Source organism: Ambystoma mexicanum, chromosome 7p, assembly GCF_040938575.1.
Source record: "Ambystoma mexicanum isolate Mex_15411 chromosome 7p, UKY_AmexF1_1, whole genome shotgun sequence".
Classification (NCBI taxonomy): Eukaryota; Metazoa; Chordata; class Amphibia; order Caudata; family Ambystomatidae; genus Ambystoma; species Ambystoma mexicanum.
In genome coordinates, this window is record NC_090939.1 from 92,704,547 (window position 1) to 92,727,646 (window position 23,100).

The following is a 23,100-nucleotide window of genomic DNA, read 5'->3' on the forward strand; positions in this document are numbered from 1 at the left end:
ATAGTGCAAACTAGCTCTGGAACAACAGAGTGTTGCCATTTATATAGTGCAGTCTAGCTCTGGAGCAACAAAGTCCAGGCATTTATATAGTGCACTGTGCTCAGAAGCAATAGAGTAATGGCATTTATATAGTGCAACCTAGCTCTGAAACAACAGAGTTCTGGCATTTATATAGTGCAACCTAGCTCTGGAGCAACACAGTGATGGAATTTATATAGTGCAACTGTGCTCAGAAGCAACAGAGTACTGGCCTTTATATATAGTGCAACCGTGCTCAGAAGCAATAGAGTAATGGCATTTATATAGTGCATCCTAGCTATGAAACAAAAGAGTTCTGGCATTTATATAGTGCATCCTAGCTCTGGAGCAACAGGGTGATGGCATTTATATAGTGCAACCTATCTCTGAACCAACAGAGTGCAGGCATTTGCATAGTGCAACCTACCTCTGAGCAACAGAACTATGCAATTTATATAGTGCAGCCTAGCTCTGGAGCAACATAGTGCAGGCATTTATATAGTGCAACCTAGCTCTGGAGCAACAGGGTGGTGGCATTTATATAGTGCAACCTAGCTCTGATGCAACAGAGTATTGGCATTTATATAGTGCAACTTCGCTCTGATGCAACAGAGTGATGGCATTTATATTGTGCAGCCTAGCTCTGAAGCAACAGGTAATGCCTTTGATAAAGTGCAAACTAGCTCTGAAGAAACAGTTCTGGCATTACTATAGTGCAAACTAGCTCTGAAGCAACAGAGTGCAGGCATTTGCATAGAGCAACCTACCTCTGGAGCAACAGAGCAATGTCATTTATATAGTGCAACCTAGCTCTGGAGCAACAGGGTGGTGGCATTTATGTAGTGCAACCTAGCTCTGAAGCAACAGGTAATGGCATTTATAAAGTGCAAACTAGCTTTGAGGAAACAGTTCTGGCATTAATATAGGGCAACCTAGCTCTGAAACAACAGAGTGATGAAATTTATATAGTGCAACCTTGCTCTGGAGTAACATAGTGCAGGCATTTATATAGTGCAAACTAGCTCTGAAGCAACAAGTGCAAGCATTTATATAGTGCAACCGTGCTCAGAAGCAATAGAGTAATGGCATTTATATAGTGCAACCTAGCTCTGAAACAACAGAGTTCTGGCATTTATATAGTGCAACCTAGCTCTGGAGCAACACAGTGATGGAATTTATATAGTGCAACTGTGCTCAGAAGCAACAGAGTACTGGCCTTTATATAGTGCAACCGTGCTCAGAAGCAACAGAGAAAAGGCATTCATATAGTGCAACCTAGCTATGAAACAACAGAGTGCTGGCATTTATATAGTTCAACTTAGCTCCGACACAACAGATTATTGGCATATATATAGTGCAACTGTGCTCAGAAGCAACAGAGTGCTTGCCTTTGCATAGTGCAACCGTGCTCAGAGGCAACAGAGAAATAGCATTTATATAGGGCAACCTAGCTCTGAAGCAACCGAGTGATGGCATTTATAAAGTGCAAACTAGTTCTGAAGAAACAGTTCTGGCATTAATATAGTGCAACCTAGCTCTGGAGTAACATAGTGCAGTCATTCATATAGTGCAACCTAGCTCTGAAGCAACAGAGTACTGGCATTTATATAGTTCAACTGTGCTCAGAAGCAACAGAGTACTGGCCTTTGCATAGTGCAACCGTGCTCAGAAGCAACAGAAAAATAGCATTTATATAGGGCAACCTAGCTCTGAAGCAACAGGTAATGGCATTTATAAAGTACAACCTATCTCTGAACCAACAGAGTGCAGGCATTTGCATAGTGCAACCTACCTCTGGAGCAACAGAGCGATGCAATTTATATAGTGCAGACTAGCTCTGGAGCAACATAAAGCAGGCATTTATATAGTGCAACCTAGATCTGAAGCAACCGGGTAATGGCATTTACAAAGTGCAACCAAGCTCTGAAGCGACAGAGTGCCGTTATTTATATCATGCAGCATAGCTCTGGAGCAACAAAGTGCAGGCATTTATATAGTGCAACCGAGCTCTGAAACAACAACGTTCTGGCATTAATATAGTGCAACCTAGCTCTGGAGAAACATAGTGCAGGCATTTATATAGTGCAGCCTAGCTCTAAAGCAACAGAGTGCTGATATTTACATAGTGAAACCTACCTTTGAAGCGACAGGTGCTAGCCTTTATATAGTGCAACTGTGCTCAGAAGCAACAGAGTGCTGGCCTTTACATAGTGCAACCGTGCTCAGAAGCAACAGAGAAATGGCATTTATATAGTGCAACCTAGATCTGAAGCAACCGAGTGATGGCCTTTATATAGTGCAGCCTAGTTCTGGAGCAACATAGTTCAGGCATTTATATGGTGCAGCCTAGCTCTGGAGCAACATAGTGCAGGCATTTATATAGTGCAACCTAGCTCTGGAACAAGAGAGTGGTGGCATTCATATAGTGCAGTCTAGCTAAGAAACAACAGAGTGCTGGCCTTTATATAGTGCAGCCTAGTTCTGGAGCAACATAGTTCAGGCATTTATATAGTGCAACCTAGCTCTGAAGCAACAACGTCCAGGCATTTGTATAGTGCACAGTGCTCAGAAGCAACAGAGTGCTTGACTTTACATAGTGGAACCGTGCTCAGAAGCAACAGAGAAATGGTATTTATATAGTGCATCCTAGCTCTGAAGCAACAGAGTGATGGCATTTATATAGTGCAACCTAGCTCTGGAGCAACAGGTTGATGGCATTTATATAGTGCGACCTAGCTCTGGAGCAACAGGGTGATGGCATTTATATAGTGCAACCTAGCTCTGATGCAACAAAGTATTGGAATGTATATAGTGCAAGTTAGCTCTGATTCAACAGAGTGATGGCATTCATAAAGTGCAACCTAGCTCTGAAGCACCAGGTAATGGCATTGATAAAGTGCAAACTAGCTCTGAAGAAACAGTTCTGGCATTAATATAGTGCAACCTAGCTCTGAAGCAACAGAGTGCAGGCATTTGCATAGTGCAAACTAGCTCTGAAGCAACAGGGTGATGGCATTTATATAGTGCAACCTAGCTCTGATGCAACAGAGTATTGTCATTTATATAGTGCAATCTAGCTCTGGAGCAACAGGGTGGTGGCATTTATATAGTGCAATCTAGCTCTGGAGCAACAGGGTGGTGGCATTTATATAGTGCAACCTAGCACTGGAGCAACAGGGTGATGGCATTTATATAGTGCAACCGTGCTCAGAAGCAACAGAGAAATGGCATTTATATAGTGCAAACTAGCTCTGGAGCAACAGGGTGATGGCATTTATATAGTGCAACCTAGCTCTGATGCAACAGAGGAACAAGTTACTTACCAACTGTACCGTTCTTTCGATTGGATGTTCCTCCCACGTATTCCTCATCTTAGATATATCCTTACCTTTAGGTTTTGCCTCGGAAAATGTTTTCTCTTGTCCAGCAGAGGGCGCTCCACTCGAGGCCGCGGCCTCGATGTCCCTTGGTCTGCATCCGTCGAGTATCGACGTCATCCCTCGTATAAAAGTCTCGAGCGCGCCCGTTGGCCTCAGTTCTGTTTTTTATATAGTCCATGGATCTTACTTCGCTTTAGGTATGCCTCTTTTGACCCAAGCCCTAAAAGAGTTTAGAGTGTAATACACGTAAACTGTACTGTGGGGTTAGGATGGGAGGGTCGATGAGGAATACGTGGGAGGAACATCCAATCGAAAGAACGTTACAGTTGGTAAGTAACTTGTTCTTCGAATGGATTGTGTCCTCCCACGTATTCCTCATCTGAAGCAACAGAGAAATAGCATTTATATATGGCAACCTAGCTCTGAACCGAGTGCAGGCATTTGCATAGTGCAACCTACCTCTGGAGCAACAGAGCAATGCAATTTATATAGTGCAGCCTAGCTCTGGAGCAACATAGTGCAGGCATTTATATAGTGCAACCGAGCTCTGAAACAACAACGTTCTGGCATTAATATAGTGCAACCTAGCTCTGAAGCAACAGTGTGATGGCATTTATGTAGTGCAACCTAGCTCTGGAGCAACACAGTGATGGAATTTATATAGTGCAACTGTGCTCAGAAGCAACAGAGTACTGGCCTTTATATAGTGCAACCGTGCTCAGAAGCAACAGAGAAAAGGCATTTCTGTAGTGCAACCTATCTCTGAAGCAACAGAGTGCAGGCATTTATATAGTGCAACCTACCTCTGAGCAACAGAGCGATGCAATTTATATAGTGCAGCCTAGCTCTGGAGCAACATAGTGCAGGCATTTATATAGTGCAACCTAGCTCTGGAGCAACAGAGTGATGGCATTTATATAGTGCAACCTAGCTCTGGAGCAACAGGATGATGGCATTTATATAGTGTAACCTAGCTCTGACGAAACAGAGTATTGGCATTTATATAGTGCAACTGTGCTCAGAAGCAACAGAGAAATGGCATTTATATAGTGCAACCTAGCTCTGACGCAACAGAGTGCTGGCATTCATATAGTGCAACCTACCTCTGAGGCAACAGAGTATTGGCATTTATATAGTGCAGCCTAGCTCTGGAGCAACATAGTGCAGGCATTTATATAGTGCAACCTATCTCTGAAGCAACAGAGTACTGCCATTGTGCAACCTAGCTCTGAACCATCAGAGTGCAGGAATTTGCATAGTGCAACCTATCTCTGACTCAACAGAGTATTGGCATTTATATAGTGCAATATAGCTCTGTAGCAACATAGTGCAGGCATGTATATAGTGCAACCGAGCTCTGAAACAACAGAGTGCATGGCATTTATATAGTGTAGCATAACTCTGGAGCAACAGAGTGCAGACATTTATATAATGCAACCAAGCTCTGAACTAGAAGTTACTGCAATAAGGGTTCAATGATAAAAATACAATTAGAAGGATGGAATATTGAGTGCACATTTGGACCGACACAGAGAGAGAAGGATTGGGGTACAGAGAGTTACAGGCAGGCGATACAGGTTAGGGAGGTAAAGGTGATAAATGTGTTGGTGGATCTGCAGCTGTGCTTCAGTTTACACTATATTCCTGTGAATGTTTCTGACAAAATAAGACTGAACAGTGAAGACCTTCCTTAACTGTCTCAAACTGTTTGCATCAAAACTCAGTTATAATGTGTTTAGAGATATTTTATATTTATATAAAAATGAAAAATGTGTTATAATACAATTGTTGGGCTATTTTAGTTTACAAATCCAGACTTTCTTTTACTTATCACATTACATTTTTGACATCGGATATTAATATTTGTAACCAAAACTAATTAGAGCCACGGACTAATTACCTGAACTACCATGAAGATCATTTTTGGTGACTGGACTGAGTTAAGACAAGATGACTAGTTTTTCAGATGGTCAAAAAAACAGACTCCGTTTCATCACCTCACTTATGGAACTACATTCAAGGTCTGCTTTTTTTTTTAAAGCTTTTTTTTTAATCTTCCAGGATCCCCACGCATATACAACACATATACAGTATTTTCTCTACAGCAATAACATTTTCTTTAGATACGTCATCATCCTCAGCACTCCTGTACTTTTAACCTAATCTTTGTATACTAATGACCTAACCTTGGCGACCAAACAATGAGTCACGATCCCCAAGAGGCCACTCTTTCCCATACCCTTACCCACGAATCCCCCATCTCCTCCATTCCACACCCTTGCGCCCATGTGCCTCCCAAATCCTTAAATATGCGTCTTATAATATAGAGAAGTTCTTAAACAACATTAGCCTATAGAAATGCTGTTCTTTATCTTTCACCAACTCATAAAAGGGAGACCACACCTTCTCCATAGCCAGAATCCCCCATATTTTCACCCACCATTACACAAGAATTGGTACACCTGCTGAAGTTCAACAGTGGGCAACTACTAGTTTCCCCGCGGTTAACAGGTGAGTAAGCAAAATCGCTCAGGCCCCACTTGCTGCATAGATCCCCTCAGTTACCGAGGCAACATAATGTCTGTCATATCCCTGTCATATCCCGGATATGACTCAGAATCTCCCTCTAGTAGAGTTGTGCCCACGGGCAGAACCATCACATATGGCCAAGATCCCCTCCAGCCCTCCCCACTGCATTCCCTCCAGCAAAGAGGTGAGGAGTCGCTTGTTATCCTAATAATGCGTTCAGGGGGTAAGATACCATTGAACACGGATTTTGTATGCCGGCTCTATAATTGAGGTGCTTTTAGAAGATCTAACAAATATTTTCTCACACCTCCTCCGATTTTGGGACCCCTAGTTCTCTTGCCCATCTTTCTATATACAATAGCCTATCTCCTAATGAGGTATTATCCAGCAATATGTCCATCCCTGAAACGCCTTTATAATCACTTCCTTCGTGCATAGTAATCTCCGTGCCCTCTGGCGTTCTATTATCAGTTTTCTTCACACCCTGATTCGTAATCCAATGCATTGTGTGTACCGAAAACGCTCATTTCCCCCTAGCTTGAATTGGCCCTTACATTATTCAAAAGAGTGGTATTCGCTCCCTATATAAATCTCTAATTCCAATTGATTTCCCGATATCCCATCCTCCCCAAAAGCCCTCGACCATCCCTGTTCCAAACTCAGAATTATGGCACACAGCAGCGACGATCCCCACCCAGTTGTCAAGCCTTTCAATTTTATAGCCCTATTCCAATACAATAGGGGGCACTTCGTAGTGTCTAGCAATGTACTCACACCTTCTCTTGCATCGCACCCTAAAAACAGGAGCTGTTCCAATGGGATTGACGTCTCCTCTTGTTCCACCTCACACCATCCTTTAATGCCCATTTGCAATGACCAGTCTAGCACAGGTGCAATTTGAGCCGCAATCAGATACCTTTTCTGATGTCCGGAATACCCACTCTGGCCAGCAGTTGGGGTCGTGTAAGCACCTGCCTGGATACTGTGACGAATCATGGGATCATGTCACTTCGCCCCAATGGGGGAATCCTTCTATATGAGGATAGTTAGGTGAGGCTGCTACCCGAGATTTCCCCTAGAGGAGGTAAAAAGCAGGAGGAACTCACAGGAAGGGATTTTTCTCTTGGGGATGCTGACTCCCATTCCATGATGGAATTCCCTAACCCGTTTGCCCTCGAGGCCTTATGACCTCCACAAACACCAGCTAACGAACCTGAGTGTAGTACTGTCATGTATTGTGATGCTAGTTCCTGTACTCATTTAGAGACTGACCAAAATATGACCAGGAAAAGATGAATAATGAAAAGAAGAAGGTCCAAAGAGTGATTCTGATTACTCCCTTGTCAAAGCTAGACAGTAATGAGAAGAGGAGGCCCTGAGGAGACGAAGATCACCCCATGGAAACCAGAGAAAGACTGACAGTCCACTGGGGAGGGATCAGCTTTAGAATTTAAAGAGAGAAAGGACTACGAAGAGAGAGAAGCCGGTGTGGATGCTGGAAACCCCAGAAAATTCAAACATGGGCGTGGAGAGCTGCAGAGGTCGGTCCTTGATGGAGAGGACAGAGTCCAGGTTGGAGGTGCACTCTGGAGAAGGAAGGTGCGCTCTGGGGAAGGCGGGAGCATCGAGGCAACCAGCAGCTGGAAGAGGGTCGTCGGTGGATTGACTTTGCTGAGGTGGACGTTCGGTCCAACAACTGCGCCAGAACCGAAGGACCAAGTGTAATGCTGGAAATGCATTGGAGGGCAATGCCTCCATGTCCTTGTACTGTAGTCCTTTATCATGTGTGTTCTGTGTTATTATCTGCACAGGAGTGCATGCAGGACTCCTGGCCGTGCAGCTCTTCCTCTTTTTTGATATGGTGAAAAGATCATTGGGATACCCTTATGGCACCCATAGGTGGAGGTACAACCCTGTACCCCAGTGTATGTTTTTGGGCACCTGTGTGTGGCCCACGGAGCAGGGTATGGGCTGGTGGCAGCTCCACGCTGAATTGACAGGTGCTCTGAGTATCCTCCATTCTGGGATACCCAGGCCCTGCTATTGGAATTAGTTGATTCGAAGTGTGTTGCCCAGAAGCGGGGACAACTTGACGTTGTGCCGCTCAATGACCGGAGCTATTACTCTCTCCCCTTTGCCTAAGACATTTGATTCATAATCGTCGACCACTTTGTCCGGCTGTAGAAAGTCAGAGTCGTCAACGACCTAGGAGAATCCGCCGGTGGGTTTCCTGCCACCCGAAGACCTCCAAGACGCTGCTGAAGATCCGACAGCCAGCCGTGGTCACGTCCCAATCGCCGATGACCCGACACCCTTGCTGGGCCGAAGTTCTTCATTCACTCTTTGCAGCAACAAATTATCGTAATCGAGGTATACAGCACACCTCATCTTCACAGGACGTTCACAAGCTTCCGTCAACGAGCACTGCGAGGATCGATGATGCTTCCCCAACAACCGTATTCACCTTTTCTTCACTTGGAATCTCGACGACCCGCGGCTTCTGCCTTAAAGGGAGTTCACTCAAGAAGGGCCCGTTGACGACTCATCGAAGAACTCTACAAAACCAGGTACATTTGGGTCGTATAATTTTTAGAAGGAATTGAGACCATATCGAGCATACCTGGACTGGGCTTGTCAATACGCTTTATTTACAGGTTGCCCAAGTGGGGAGATCCTCACACAGAACTGTGTCGGGTGGCACCGACCCAGTTTTCTGCCATTGCTTGATTTAACTTGCTTTCTTCCTGGGGTCTATCGCTGATTCATCTTATGATAAGATTCATATGCCATTTGAACTGTTAGCAGTTAATGCATTTCAAGGGAATCAATAGTTAAGAGTGGTGCCAGGTAGACCTGTATATATTTGCCATTATAGTATTGCCAAAGTACAAAGTGTGTTATTGTGATTGTGTATATAACTGGAACCTTATTTATATAAAGACTGTGTTTTTACTAACATAGTGTGTGGCCATTCCTTTGTAGGTGCTTGGGGACTACACTGTACTTAAGAACCAACCCGCATCGCCTCCTGACAGCTAAGCCTTGATTGCTCGCCCACGTTTTACCATAGAGAATCTTGGCTGGGGTGCTCTGTGCTTCGACTCTGCCATATAGAGTGCAGGAGTACAGATACCCCCCACCGGTCCTTTACACCAAGTACCCCGTAGAGCCTCTTCAGAGCCGCAAAGAACAGACAACAGAGAAGAATGAATGGCCAAGCGAAGCAAACAAATCCAAGAACCCAGGAAAAACCAGCGATGTGGTTCCACCAAGAAGAAGGTAACAGGGGCCATGATAGATCCGTTAAGGGCTTGGAAAGGATTAAAGGGTGCATCAGGAGTAATCTCCTCCATCACAGTAGCCACCCTAAAGCTACTGAACCTGAAGAGTACATCTGGAGTAGTCTCCCTCATCACAGTAGCCACCCTAGAGCTACTGACCCTGAAGAGTTCAATGGGAGTAGTCACCCTATCACAGTAGCCACCCTAAATCTACTGATCCTGAAGAGTGTATCAGGAGTAATCTCCCTCGTCACAGTAGCCACCCTAAAGTGACTGACCCTGAAGAGTTTATCAAGAATAATTTTCCTTGTCACAGTATTTACAAGGAAGAGTGCATCAGGATTAATCTCCCTCGTCACAAGAGAGCACTAATGAAAGTGTGAAAAGCCTTGGGAGCAATCTCCCTGGCTTTTGTGACTCTAAGGTTTGTAATCCAAGTACTTGAAGGAGAGCTTGGAAGGAGTTGCAGAAACCCTCAGGAAAAGTCACAAGAACTGTAAAGTGTTCATGATACCAGGAGACGGGAGCCATTCTCCTGGTTAGTAAATCAGACTCTTAATCAGACTATCTCATCAGACCAACGGGTTAAGCCTCAGAATAACCCAATATTATTTGGACTCTTCAATATTGGTGGAATATGTCATATCTGGAGAAGGGGAGTCATTCTCCTGATTCAATTGCAAGACTGTAACTACACTGAGCAAAGGAAATAGGGAGAGGTATGTTTTCTTTCCTTATTATTTAATAAAAGTTTGTAACCAAAAGGCCACCTCTTTTTCTGAACTCCTTCCTCCAGCATGCTACAATATCCTCGCCCTCTTCTTGTTCCATATAAAGGAGAACATTTCATTTTCTAACTTTTGTATCATCAGTGCTGGGATCAAGACCAGGAAGGCACAAAACACATACAATATTCTAGGATGGAGCGTCATTTTAATCGCTGCTATTCTAGAAAACCATGACAATTCTTGCAGGTCCCATCAATTCAGATCTTCCTGTGCTTTCTTCCATAGGGTGGAATGTTTTCCTTATATACATCCTTATATCCAGGAGTCAATGTCACCCCACGATATTCAAGTCCATCCCAAACTCAAATCAGAAGATTCTCCATACTCCATTCCTTCACCCGCTCTGGGTCCTCAGGTATATATCAAGTGCCTTCGGGTCAGTGAAAGCCCTCTGCAATGACTGATCTGTTATTTTTGCAAAAATTCAGGATATCATTCGTGTATAATGCAATTTTATGGAACCTCCCATTACACTGCACCCCTTAAATTAACGGGTCTGGTCTAATAACTCATCTAATCACACAATCAAGTGGCCCCCTCGCCATCACAAAAACCAATGGCGAAAGCGTACCTCGTTTGATGTGAATCGGGGTAGACAGCACATCATTTAGATTAATTCTCATGACCCGGATTAGGAAATTCACCAAAAAGCCCTGTGTAAATATAGGTCCAAGTCTGACCACCTCCAACATATGCTGCAGATACCCCCCAGTCCATGCTATAAAACGCTTGCCTCACATCTAATGATGCCTTAGCCAGTTAGACGCTGCATTTCTGTGTTGCTTGCACTATACTTAGTTAACTTGCACATTGCTTGGTAGATTTGTAAATATCCCCTTTCTAGATTCTAATTTTTATTACTGAACTAATTTTACTTGTTTTTAGTCCTTTATTGTGCATGAATTGCTGCTGAACCTTAGGCCCAGTAAACTTATACAGAACAGCCTCTGTCCGTGTATTTGCTGCCTGGCCTGCCTTGTTGATCGCACCTAGTGAATGCTTAGCACACAAACTACAACTCCAAATGGAGTTGTAGTCCGCGCGCCTATTTACATATTTATCAGGCACATCAGGGACTAGCAAGTCTGCGCAGGTCCGTGCCGACACTGAGCCCTGTGGGTGCCCGTTCTGTTGTGTGTGGAACAGTGGGGTAAGCTTTTGCTCTCCTTATGCGGGAGTAATATGGTAAACATCTGCACTGCACCTCCTAAAGTCCTTAAGCCCCATATGCAGGCCTCTAGCGATTTACGGGATTGTGCAGGAGAAGGCTCTGGCCTTGAAGAAAAAGATAAACCTTCATCCATAAAAATGTTACTTGTCAACACTAGATCCCTCGACAAGCATGTCCTTAATGTTAGAGACTACATATTGGATCAAGATATCGATATCATGGGAATTACAGAGACCTGGTTGTTGGAATCCAGTGAACTCAACATAGACTTAGCTACACCACCTGGCTACTCTTATTTTGGTCAGAATAGAAAGAGGGCAGGGGAGGGAGGTACGCCATTATATCCCGCACTTACCTCAAATTCTTCCAGACTCCCATAGTTTGTAGAGGATGTGAAATTCTCCTCCTTAAAACCACACCAACACTGAATAATTGTCTGAACATTATCCTGATATACTGGCCGCCCCCTCATGATACTCCCATGTTCTATGACGATCTGGCGGATTTATTATCCTCTTTACATAGTATTGGGGGATCTTAATAGATGGCTTGAGAACCCTTTAGATCCCGAAGCCGCCCGGCTTGCTTAATTATTCACCACCAACCAATTTGATATTGGGAGCGGTAGTGACCCGACACACAAGTTAGGGAATACGCAAGACTGGGTTACCAGTAAAAACCTGCCATTCGGCCATGTAACCACTCAACCCTGTATTTGGTCCGACCATTACTTTGTCAATTTTCTTTTTACATTGCCTTGTCCGATAGCCCAGAAAAAAAAACTCTTTGTACAGTTTCCAGTAGCAATTATAATAGGGTCCATCAGAAAGATTTGGAGACCTGTCTTCTCTCACTCATGGCACCCACTTTGGTTTCCACTCGCCCGACCACCTGGTCTCTGAATTTGACAGACACTTTGCTGAGCTATTAAATCGTGCAGCGCCGGTTACTTCTAAGTCCATCAGGGGGGAAAAAAACTGTATTCTGTAGCCTTGCTGGACCGCAAAAAAAAGAAAAGAGAAAAGCAGAAAGAGCCTGGCTGAAAGACCAGTCCATGGCCAAAAGGGACAAATGGAAATCAATTGAGAAATTGTATCGTACAGAGATTCTTCATGCTAAAGAATCATTTGTTGATAATGAAATTGCTCACACAGAAAATGACTCTAGGAAACTCTTCCAGTTCCTTAGGGAGCTAGAAAAACCTATGGCAATGTTACACCAAATCACTCCAACAACCTCAGACTGCGAAGCCATTCAGAAGGCTTTTGCCCCCAAAATTGAAAATTGATAATTGATTTCAATGGGATTTTGGAAGAAGCTTTAGATAATATTTTGACAAAAATGAGGCCCACAACCTGTGTGGAGAAGTTCTCCCTGCCAAAATCATTCTTAATAGAGAACATTTCCTCCCCTTTCTCATGCACCTTATCGATGCTAGCTTTAGGGACTGCTGTGTTCCCACGGCCCTGAAGAAAGTCTCTGATACCCCCTTACTTAAAAAACCAAGCCTGGGTCAAAAAGTTTATGCCAACATCAGACCCATTTCTAATGCCCCTTTCTTACTAAAAGTCCTGGATAAGGTCGCCACACCACAACTTCAGGAATTTTGGGAAACATTGGGTGCCTTTCACTCAAGATAATCAGGCTTTAGAGTGTGCTATGGCACAGAGTTCTTTATTAAATATGAAATCTGAAATGCTTCAAATCATGGATAATGGCAATGCGGGCTGCTGATGTTGTTATATCTGTCAGCAGCCTTCGACCTTGTCGACCATGATAAACTGTTACACAGACTAATGAAAGCAGGTGGATACTCAGCCAAGGCCCTGGCCTGGATTAAATCATTTCTGACCGAGCACTTAACCAGAATAGTTCTGGGCAGTGCATGTTCACTTGACGAGCCTTTGAAATGTGGTGTCCCACAGGGCGTCTGTCTGTCCCTTTCCCTCTTCAATGTGTACTGCCTCCCACTCTGCGATCTGCTGTTTTAACACCCAGCTTGTCGTCGAGTTCAGTGGCACGCACACAGAGGGCATGGGGTTTATCAACAAAGTATATGCCACAATTCAGAAGTGGATGGACAATAATGGGATGTGCTTGAATGCCACTAAAACCGAGATCATGCTGTTTGGATCATCACAGGCGAGATCCAGGCTGGTTACCCAGTATGTTGGCTTCCCCATCGAGAACCATCTTATTAAAATTGTAGGCAAGGTCAAGATACTGAGCATTATTTTTTTTTTGTTGTAAACTTTATTTATTGAATTTTGCAACACGTAAAACAGAAGAACAAAAACTGGTCCCCCCCTCCCTTCCATCCCCTCTCCCTTCCCTCCCCTACCTCCCGCCCCCCCCCCCCCAACAACGAGCAACCGATTCCCAAATCACCATTCCGCTGGGTAGGCATGTCACAATCATTGCAGGTCCAACAATCTCAGGCACTGCGGGCACCATATCACCCTAAAGTCATCTTTAAGAAACTCCAACATTTCGCCCCAATCCGCCGCAAAGCTTTGTAGTTTGTTAAGTATGGAGTAAGTTGCCCATTCCAGAGCCACTATTTCCCACATCTTACAGCCATTCCTGACACACAGGGACCTCAGCACTTTTCCACCTCTGCGCTATTAACATCATAGCTGCCAGCATCATTATCACCTTCGCTTTCTCCCTCCCTCTAGGTTCACCAGCCACCTCTTTTGTACGGATGCCTAAGAGAATGTGCACTGGTGTTCTATCATCCCCCGGGCCAAAGATCAGATCTTGTGCTCTCCGTATCTCCCCCCAAAATGGTGATATATTTGGTCATGACCACCAGATATGCTCCGCTGAGCCTACGAGGCCACATCCCCTCCAACATTTCTCAGATGCTGCGGGGTACATCCTATGAAGCCGAGCGGGGGTATAATGCCACCCGTACAATATCTTGTACCAATATTCTTGTAATTGAGATGCCTTGGCCAATTTAGGGACCTTTCACCATAGACTCTCCCAATCTGATCTATCAATCTCTCTCCCCGCTACCCGTTCCCATTCCCCCATGAAGGCCCACTGGGTGCCTGCAATCGCACTACTCAGAATTTTGTAAATGTTAGAGATTAGGCCTTTCGACCCGTCATTAGTGAGGAGAAACCGCTCGAATAGCGTTGGGTCACGAGTGGCCGCTTTTTTAACCCCTGGATGCAAAACCCAATGCCGAATTTGCGCATACCGCAACCTCTCAGTTTCAGGGATGGCGAATTCCCTCTTACAATCTAGAAACAACAACAATTCCCCCCCCCCCCCTGAACATATCCGCCAGTTTCCTGCATCCGTCTTCCTGCCACTGAATAAATGCCCCTTTTTCCATTCCCGGGGTGAAATCCCCATTACCAAAAATAGGAGTAAAGGGAGAGGGAAATGTAGTTATGCCCCCCGAGCCCATCAGTCTGTCCCAGCTATCCGCCATAAGCTTAGTGATTGCACTCTCATAGAGATGCCGGGGTCTGAGTGATTTGGGAAGCCATAGAATTTCTGCTAGGCTGCGATGCGCTACCGCCCTGTCCATCTTTACCCACAACTTATCGGTCAACCCCTCGTCGCCCAACAGCCATTCCCTAATGACACACAGCTGAGCAGCTTCATAATATCGCCGAAAATTCGGCAGCGCCAGCCCCCCCTCACTCTTGGTCGCCGTCAGAAGCCTTTAGGCCACTCTAGCCCTTTTCCCTTCCCAGATGAACCCTGTAGTGAGCGAGTCTAACTCTTTGAAGAAGGTTGCCGGGATAGGCAGTGGGACCGCCTGAAACAGATAGAGAAGTCTTGGCAACGTGACCATCTTCACCGCAGCAATCCGCCCCACCCAAGATACCAGTAAGTCTCTCCATTTTTTATAGTCTTTTTTTACCGCTTTGAGGAGCGAGGGGGGAAGTTAGCTGCATACCATCCTGTTAAAGATGCCGTGATTTTAACCCCCAAGTATCTAATCCCTCCCTGACTCCACATAAATTGCAAACCGTGCTTTAACCTGTCCCGTTCCTCAGCCCTTAAAGTCAGATTCAGCACTTCTGACTTGTTGGTGTTAATCTTCAAGCCCGAAGCCTCCCTAAAAGCTTCCAGCAACGTTACACTCGCATGGAGCGATTCTCTTGGTGCGGTCAACATTAACAACATATCCGTCCGCGAAAGCCACGACTTTCTGCTGTTCTCCCCCAAACGGGATACCCTGAACCTCCCTGGTCTCCCTGATAGCTTGGAGGAGAGGTTCCAAGTAAATTGGGTAGAGTATTGGGGAGAGTGGGCAGCCTTGCTTAGTTCCTCGCTGCAAACTAATTCGCCTCAAGGCCTTCCCATTAACCATCACCCTGATGTTGGGGTCCTGATAATTCGCCCTGACCATCTTCATAAAGTCCCCCCGAAGCCCATTCTTTCCATTACTTGAAAGAGGAAAGACCACTCCACGCGGTCAAAAGCCTTTTCCGCATCTAGCGCCACCAAGACCGTGGGAGTGTTAGTCTTTTGCACATTTTGGATTATATGGGCTACACGCCTGATGTTATCCGATGTTTGTCTACCTCTAATGAACCCGGTCTGGTCGGGGTGTATCAAGTGCGGGAGGATAGACTCGAGACGACTCGCCAGAATCTTAGTATAAATCTTCGCGTCGACATTTATCAAGGCTATCGGACGATATGAGAATCTTTCCTCTGGACTTTTATTGGGCTTGAGGATAAGGGTGACCTTTGCCTCCTCCATGGAGGGGGTAACCCTACCCGTATGCCTAAAAGAGTTAAACAGGGAGGTCAAACGTGGGGCTAACTGCGTGATAAATAATTTATAAAACGCAGCAGTATACCCGTCTGGGCCAGGGGCTTTATGCGCCAGAAGCGCCCTGATCACCTTTCGCACCTCCTCCTTCGAGATTTCTTGATTAAGGGCCTCCTGAGTATTCCTACTAATTTCCCCCAAATTCACCTTTTGTAGGAATGCCTCCTGAGTCTCGCTCTGGGGGCTCTGGGAGGTGTACAGGGAATCATAATGTTCCGCAAAAGCCTCCTGCAAGTCATCTTGTCTTGTGATCTGGGTACCAGACTCTAATTTCAGCGCTGTGATTGCATTCCTTGCCCTATTACCCCTCAATAAGCAGGCTAAATGTGCATCCGGTTTATTGGCTTTCATGTAGTATTTTTGCCTCACAGCGAGGAGGGCGCCCTCGGCCTTCTTGGTGCGCAAGAGTTCCAACTGACCCACTGCTTTTCTGTACTTCCGCATTGCCGCCCGGGAGGGGGTATCGCCCGCCGCTTGTCTAGCGGCCTCCACCTCGCCCTCCAGTTGCGCTTCTAATGATTTCAAAAGCTTCGCTCGGTGGGCCGCCGCTGCAATCAATTCCCCTCTGAGAGAGGCTTTAAAAGCATCCCACCTAATCCCCTCCCTGGTGTCCTCCTTATTAATGTCGAAGAATACCTTGATCTTCTCTTCGATATCCCTCCTAACCTCCGGGTCCCTCACTATGGCCTCAGAGAATTTCCATCCCCACAGACCTTTCACCCTCTGTCCCATATCCAAGATCATAGAGACCGTTTTATGGTCTGCTATTCCTATCGGCCCAGTATGCACCTCACGAATACTACCCACCAATCCTGCCAAGACCCAAATGTAATCAATTCTGGACTGCGAGCCGTGAACCCCCGACAAGAAGGTGTAGCCTTCCTCACCCCCCTTGCATTCCCTCCAGACATCGCGTAGCCCCACCATACTAATCCTGTCCTTCGTTTCCGCGGACATTACTGCTCCTCCCCCGTACGGGCGCTGACCCCCCCTGTCCCTCTCCCTGTCCCATGCAATGTTGAGGTCGCCCAGAAGAACGATCTGACCCCATGCCTCATCCTCTAATAACTTCAGGACTCGATGCAAAAATTGCTCTTGACGCGAGTTAGGAGCATATACTACTGCAACCGTATATTGGGCTTCTTGGTATTTCCACTTGGCTATTATATACCTCCCTTCATTGTCCCCGATCACTTCGCAAATTCTGAAGTCCATTGTGTTCCGAATGGCCAGGGCCACCCCCCTTGCCTTACTCGGGCCTGAGGCGTGGAGGACCCTGTCAAAGCCGCGCAGCTTTAATCTGCGCGGGTCCCCGTGGATCAAGTGTGTCTCCTGAAGCCCCATAATGTCCGGCCCCTCTTTCTGCGTAAAATGCTCAAGCTTCTTCCTTTTGAGAGGGGTATTCAGCTCTCTCACGTTATGCGTTAGCCACTTGAGCGAATACCCGACAATGTTTAGTCGCCATATTTGGTGACCTCGTAATTCCCCTCCTCTCAGCTGATTGCTCGTTGCCCCTCCCCCAAACCCTCCCCTCATCCCCCCCCTCCAACTCCGCCCCTGAAGGATAACTCCTTCCCGCCCTCTCTCCGCTCCAAACTCGAGCATCACGCCCTTTCCTTTCTCAAGATGGCTGCTCCACCAGCAACCTCATCGCCGTCAACCACCTTATAGAGGCCCACCACCCCTATCCCTGCCCATTTTTTGTAGGGATTTGTTCATTTTTGAGTACTCCCCTCGCCAGATCCTCCTGGGTACTGCAGACTTTTCCCCTATGGTTCTTTCCTTCGTTTATCCCCCACAGTTGACCACTCCCACACCCTCTAGCTCGGCATTTGCGTTTCCGGGCTTCGAGCTCGAGGGAGCATCCTCCAGGTCCATGCGCAGCAGGTCAGCTCCTTCTTGCAGTGATGTAATCCTCCTCTGGGCCCCTTCCCATTCAAAGAGCAGGCCAAATGGAAAGGTCCATTTATATCTTATAGCTTTATCATTTAATATCTTCAGAAGCTGGCCCATCGGCCTCCTCTTCAGGAGTGTACTGCTAGCCAGATCCTGAAACAGCGCGATCTGTTGGCCCTCGAACATAATAGGTTCCTTTAATCTTGCCGCCCTGAGAACCGCCTTCTTCTGAGCATACCTTGTGAAAGCTGCCAGGACGTCCCTCGGCCTCGCTGATTGGCCCTTGATCAACCGCCCCGTTCTATGCACCCGATCCAGCTCGAGCTTCCCCGTGTCAGTCTCGCCCAGGATATCGGCAAAGATGCCTTGAAGTACCTCTTTTAAATTCTTGTCCTTTATCATCTCCGGCAACATTTTCACTCTGATGTTAATTCTGCGGGAGCGGTTCTCAAAGTCCTCCATCTGCACCTCTAGGTTTCTAGTGGCGGTGTCCAATCTTTCAATCGCTTCGCTATTGGCAGTAGTGTCCTTGTCCACTTCTTGGAGGCCTCGCTCTAGGGTATCTGTTCGTTCGCCCAGTTGTCGCATTTCTTGTTTCAATTCTCCTAGGGCTTCGTTAAGATCTGCGCGCATCAATTGGAATTGCTCTTGAAAGGTCTTTGCTAGATTATTTTGGAAGGCTTGTAACTTCCCTAGGAATTCTTACCTATGCATTATTGCCATGTCCTCTGCATTCCCCTGGGAGGTGCCCTCTCCCAACCTCTCCCTGGGAGATTCGCTTCCATCCTTCGAAGCCTGTGCTGACCACAGATCGTGTAGGGTGCCATGGTTGTCTCCTGGGGCCTGGGGTGCCCTGGCCCCCCTCCCCTTGATCTTAGTGGTCATTTTGCTTGCCTCACCTCTCCCTGAGGCCATGATGCCGCACCTGCCCAGAGCCGAGGGCCAACCGTGCACCGCTGTGGACTCTCCACCCCCAAGCAGATAGGTTTCTCCGTAAAGCAGGTCCGCACCCTCTGTCCCACGGGCCTAGGTGTGTGTGCCACTCCAGGGACACCCTTAGCTGTTCAGTCAGGGCCCACCACTCAATCACTGACCCTGCTCAATAGATAGGGGTGGTCTCAGCACTGGGTTATGAGTCTCAGTGACTATGCTCCTCTTGCCACTCTCCGTGTCCTCCCAAGGCCTGGGCCAGGTACACTCTGTGACTGCAGACCTCGCACACTATGGTCCGGTGTCGCACACTCCACAACACCCCCGACCACCGCTCAAGACCGAGCCGCGCTCCGCTCAGTCGGGGGGAGCTGGGCCCACACACCCACCCAGGTCTCGCCACTCAGTAGACAGGACGGTGGCTGCCCCCCTCCAAGATGGCCGCCTACCTCCTCTTGAAGTTCCAGCCAGCCGGAGCGCTTCTACCGGCCAGCCGTGCTTCCTTGCCCACTGTGTTCTACGGGCCGCCTCTCCTCCAGCTCACGGGCTTTCCCGGCGCTGACACTCGCCTCCTCGCCACTCCGTGGCACGGTCACAGCTGCGGGCGGGTGCGAGTCCGCTGGCCCGCCGCTCATGAGCTTCCGCTGCCGGTGGCTTCTCCTCGTTTTGGGGCACCGGCTCCGTCCGGCCCCCGGGACCCACCTGGACCACACCAACAGGTCCAGTCCCGATGCGCACAAGACCTCTGCGGGGTAACCGGCTGGCCGCGCCCAGCCTCAACCAGCCGCTTCCGCACTCCTCCCGCCGAGCCTCCACCTCACTCCTCTCCCACGGTCACAGACGCCGCAGCACCTCGGCAAGCCGTGCAAATGGGCTGTACGGCCCGCAGCCGCTAGTCGCTCCCTCGGTCCTCCGTGATCCAAAACCCACTGCGCGCGAGTGAGGCTCCACTGGCTCTCCGATCACGGGCTGCCGTTACCAGTTGCTATTCCGTGCACCTGGGCTGCAGCCCTCTCACAGCCTCCGGATCCGAGCCAAGCTTCGTCCACCAGGACGCACAGCCTCCCGGTGGGTCCCCGCTACCGCAACCACTTCCGCTCCTACAAGCCGCAATATCTCCATGGGACCCCAGACAGGCCCCGTCCCACACCAGGCCTCTCCCTCTGATCCTCCGCTCCGACACTCCTCCGTGGCCCACACGCCGCAGCCCTCGGTAAATTGTTCGAGGGGACTGCTCAGTTTTAGCGCTCTGTGGGTCGTTGCTACACCAATCCCAAAGGTCTTGGGCCACTCGAGTCTGCTGGGAGCAGACGTTCCGGGGAGCGCCGTCGGCACGTCTACACAGTGCCGTCGGCCATCTTGGAAAAACCCTGAGCGTTATTTTTTAATCTGGTGATACCTTATGTTTCGGTAGCGAACTGCACCACTCTCGTTTGTGCCCTAATATGACTACTGCAATGCCTTGATGTTTGGGACTAGTAAAAATAGGATTAAGCACCATTAGGTGAACTGCATCATTAAAAACAAACAGACACTATCCTATTTCTGCTCACAGAACGACCCTCCATTGGCTTCCTATCGAAGCTCGGTCCACTTTAAGGCTTTGACAATTGTACATAAATGCCAATATGGCCAAGCCCCTGGTTACTGAAAGAGTGTGTCAAGGTTCACTACTCAGCCAGACTTTCCAGATCGAGTGATGGGGTCTGTTTATCGGTCCCTAGGATTAAACGTGCAAGAGGTTTGGGCCGATCTTTCACCGTTCAATCTGCCTCAAAACCTATGCGCCGAAAACAACCTGCTGAAATTTAGGAAAGGGGTGAAAATGATTATTTTTGAGTCAATCCCCCTCCCCCGCCTTAACCCTCCTGGCCCCATATTTTTTTGGCTTTCTTTCATTCTTTACTTCTCTGCGCCCCGATACCTGCGGGCTCCGGTGCATTACAAATGGACAAATCAAATCACTGTCATTTACATTCAATTAAGCTTAAATTGGACTCCCTCCTGTAAAGTATTTTCCTGGGATCTCAAAACATGTGCTCCCAAACCCCTAAATTCTTCTTCTGGGCTTCATATCACTAAGTTTAATATTGGTGACTATTTGACGTTGTAATGGTGCAGAAGTAAGGCTCGGACACAGTGGGGGCATATTTTTGGGTACGGACTTGTATTAATCAAGAAAGGGTTGGAAAAAGGCTGCCCTATCCCGAAACTTAAGAGGGTTTTCCCTGCCTTAAAAGAAAACTAGTGAAACCGCCAGGATGTCCAAGACAAAAAAGTCTGTCACTGTCGAGTCTCAAAAGCCTACCTCTGTCCCCAACACTAACAACTTAAACCAACTGTGCAAGGATGATCTCTTCCCAAAGTAAAGTGTTCAGAGCAGTGCAAACGAACAGAAAAACGCCCAGTCTCTCCGGCAATCAAAAGTGATCAAATAAACAATGTTCACAAGTATAGGATTCCATGGCCAGGGGTGTGTTCCTTTCCCCTAGACTTTCATTTCATTTGGGCTTCTGAGCCCTGTAGCCTTTTAGGTAAATGTCACTCAGTAATTCACAAGGATACACTTGCTTAGATTCACAGTTCCCGTCGCCCAACAACTTGGCACACTTCTCTACCAAGCATAGGATTATGTCCTTTTCAATGTCTGGGTCCTTAACCATCTTGTTCTCATTTTATTATGTGGCTGCGGGTCCCAGACTCGCAAGGATCTGAACGGCTTAGTTTACTCACCTCCCAAGCGGTTGTCCTCTCATGGACTGTCTCTCTTTCCCCTACAGGGTCCCAGACCCTCTTGTCCCTCGTTACTTCAGCTCTTAGCCTTTCACGTGGGTGCGGGTCCCAGACTTGCAATATGGGATTCTATCTTTGTGGTTTACTTGGCAGGAGCCAAGCATAACACTTTCCCTGGTTTGCTCCTTTTTCACTCAGACCCTCTTATTCTTGACTTCTCATATGGGTGTGCGTCCCAGACTCGCACTTTGTTGTTGTATCTGCTTGGTTCACTCCGCTACCAAACATACAATTCCTCTCTCTTGGTTATTTTTGGAGTCCCAGACCCTCTTATACATGGACTTTGATATGGGTGCAAGTCCCAGACTTGCAATGTCCCTTCAGGGTGCCAGAACATCTTATTCCTCGGGGTCCCATACCCACTTATGGTTTCGCTTTCATATGGATGCGGGTCCCAGACTCGCAATGTCCCTTCAGGGTCCCAGACCCTCTTGCTCCAGGCTCTTTCTTCACCCCCTTGCTTTCCCAGAGCTCCAATGCCTCTCGGGCAACCCACGTACCAGTTAGCTTCTGTGTTGTAGGTACCAGCGTTTCTCAGGCAGCTGCGTTGTGCTAGACTCTGGCATCGTTCGGGTAAGCAGCGGATTCTGCACTGGCTCTGCAGACAGCCCGGCTGTGCCCGGCTGTGCGCCCTTCCTCACAAGTGCTTCACCGGGGCATGGGGTGCCCAGAGGTTCTTCAGGGAAGCAGCGCGAGGGGTCCTTCCAGCTCAGACCAGGTTTGCATTATCCCCTCTCTGTTCACGGCTTCGCGTTTGGCTTCTGTCTGCTCACCACAGGCAATGGTTCCTGCAGTTCCTCCTCAGAGAATCGTTCTCCCCCTATGCATGTTAGCCTCCCTTTCAGCTTGCAAGCATGGTTCAGGGTGCATAAGGCAGGTATGAGGCGTAGGAGGGGTGCTGGTAACAGACTATTTGATTTTTGGGGTTTTCAAGCAAAGTTAATTTTTCCTCAACATTTCTTATGTAGGAGCCTGGAGTGATCCCAGCACAAGATGGAGGTAGTGGTCATTAGGATTGATTGGCTGAGAAGTATAGGAGAGGTAGTTTGTGATAAAAGTGCCTTTCATGTGAGCAGAAACGAGGAGGAAGACAGACACTTCAGCAACAGAAAGATAAGTGTTTTTAAAAAAGAAACAAAGAAAGACATGATTTACATTTATATATTAAATAGAGGTATTTAGAAATTCTAGTCAACGCAAGTTAGTTAGAAGCAAACCACAATGAATAGGCGAGAAATTATCATCTATATATCAATAAAAATGCTATTGGCAGCATTCCTGTTTACCAACTAAACAGGCATCCAGATGGTGGGGAGGTGGGTAAGAGGGAAAAGAGTGGGCATCTTCCTGTAAAAAACGAAGAAAATCGGCAATGCTGGTGGTAACGCTAATGGCCGGTGGCATGCTAAGGCAGCATTTTCATATAGAACCAGAATGGGGGTACACATATGATTTCATTCTTGGCAGGGCAAAGCAAGCCGTTTTCACTCTCTTAAAGCTCCAGGGACTGA

The 23,100-nt window shown here is 47.2% G+C and overlaps 1 protein-coding gene across 1 annotated transcript in view; it reads right to left on the bottom strand.

Moving 5' to 3' along the window:
- CFAP91 (cilia and flagella associated protein 91) overlaps positions 1-23,100 on the bottom strand; it is a 677,881-nt gene that overhangs the window by 182,838 nt on the left and 471,943 nt on the right. The gene's annotated exons all lie outside the window — the stretch shown is intronic.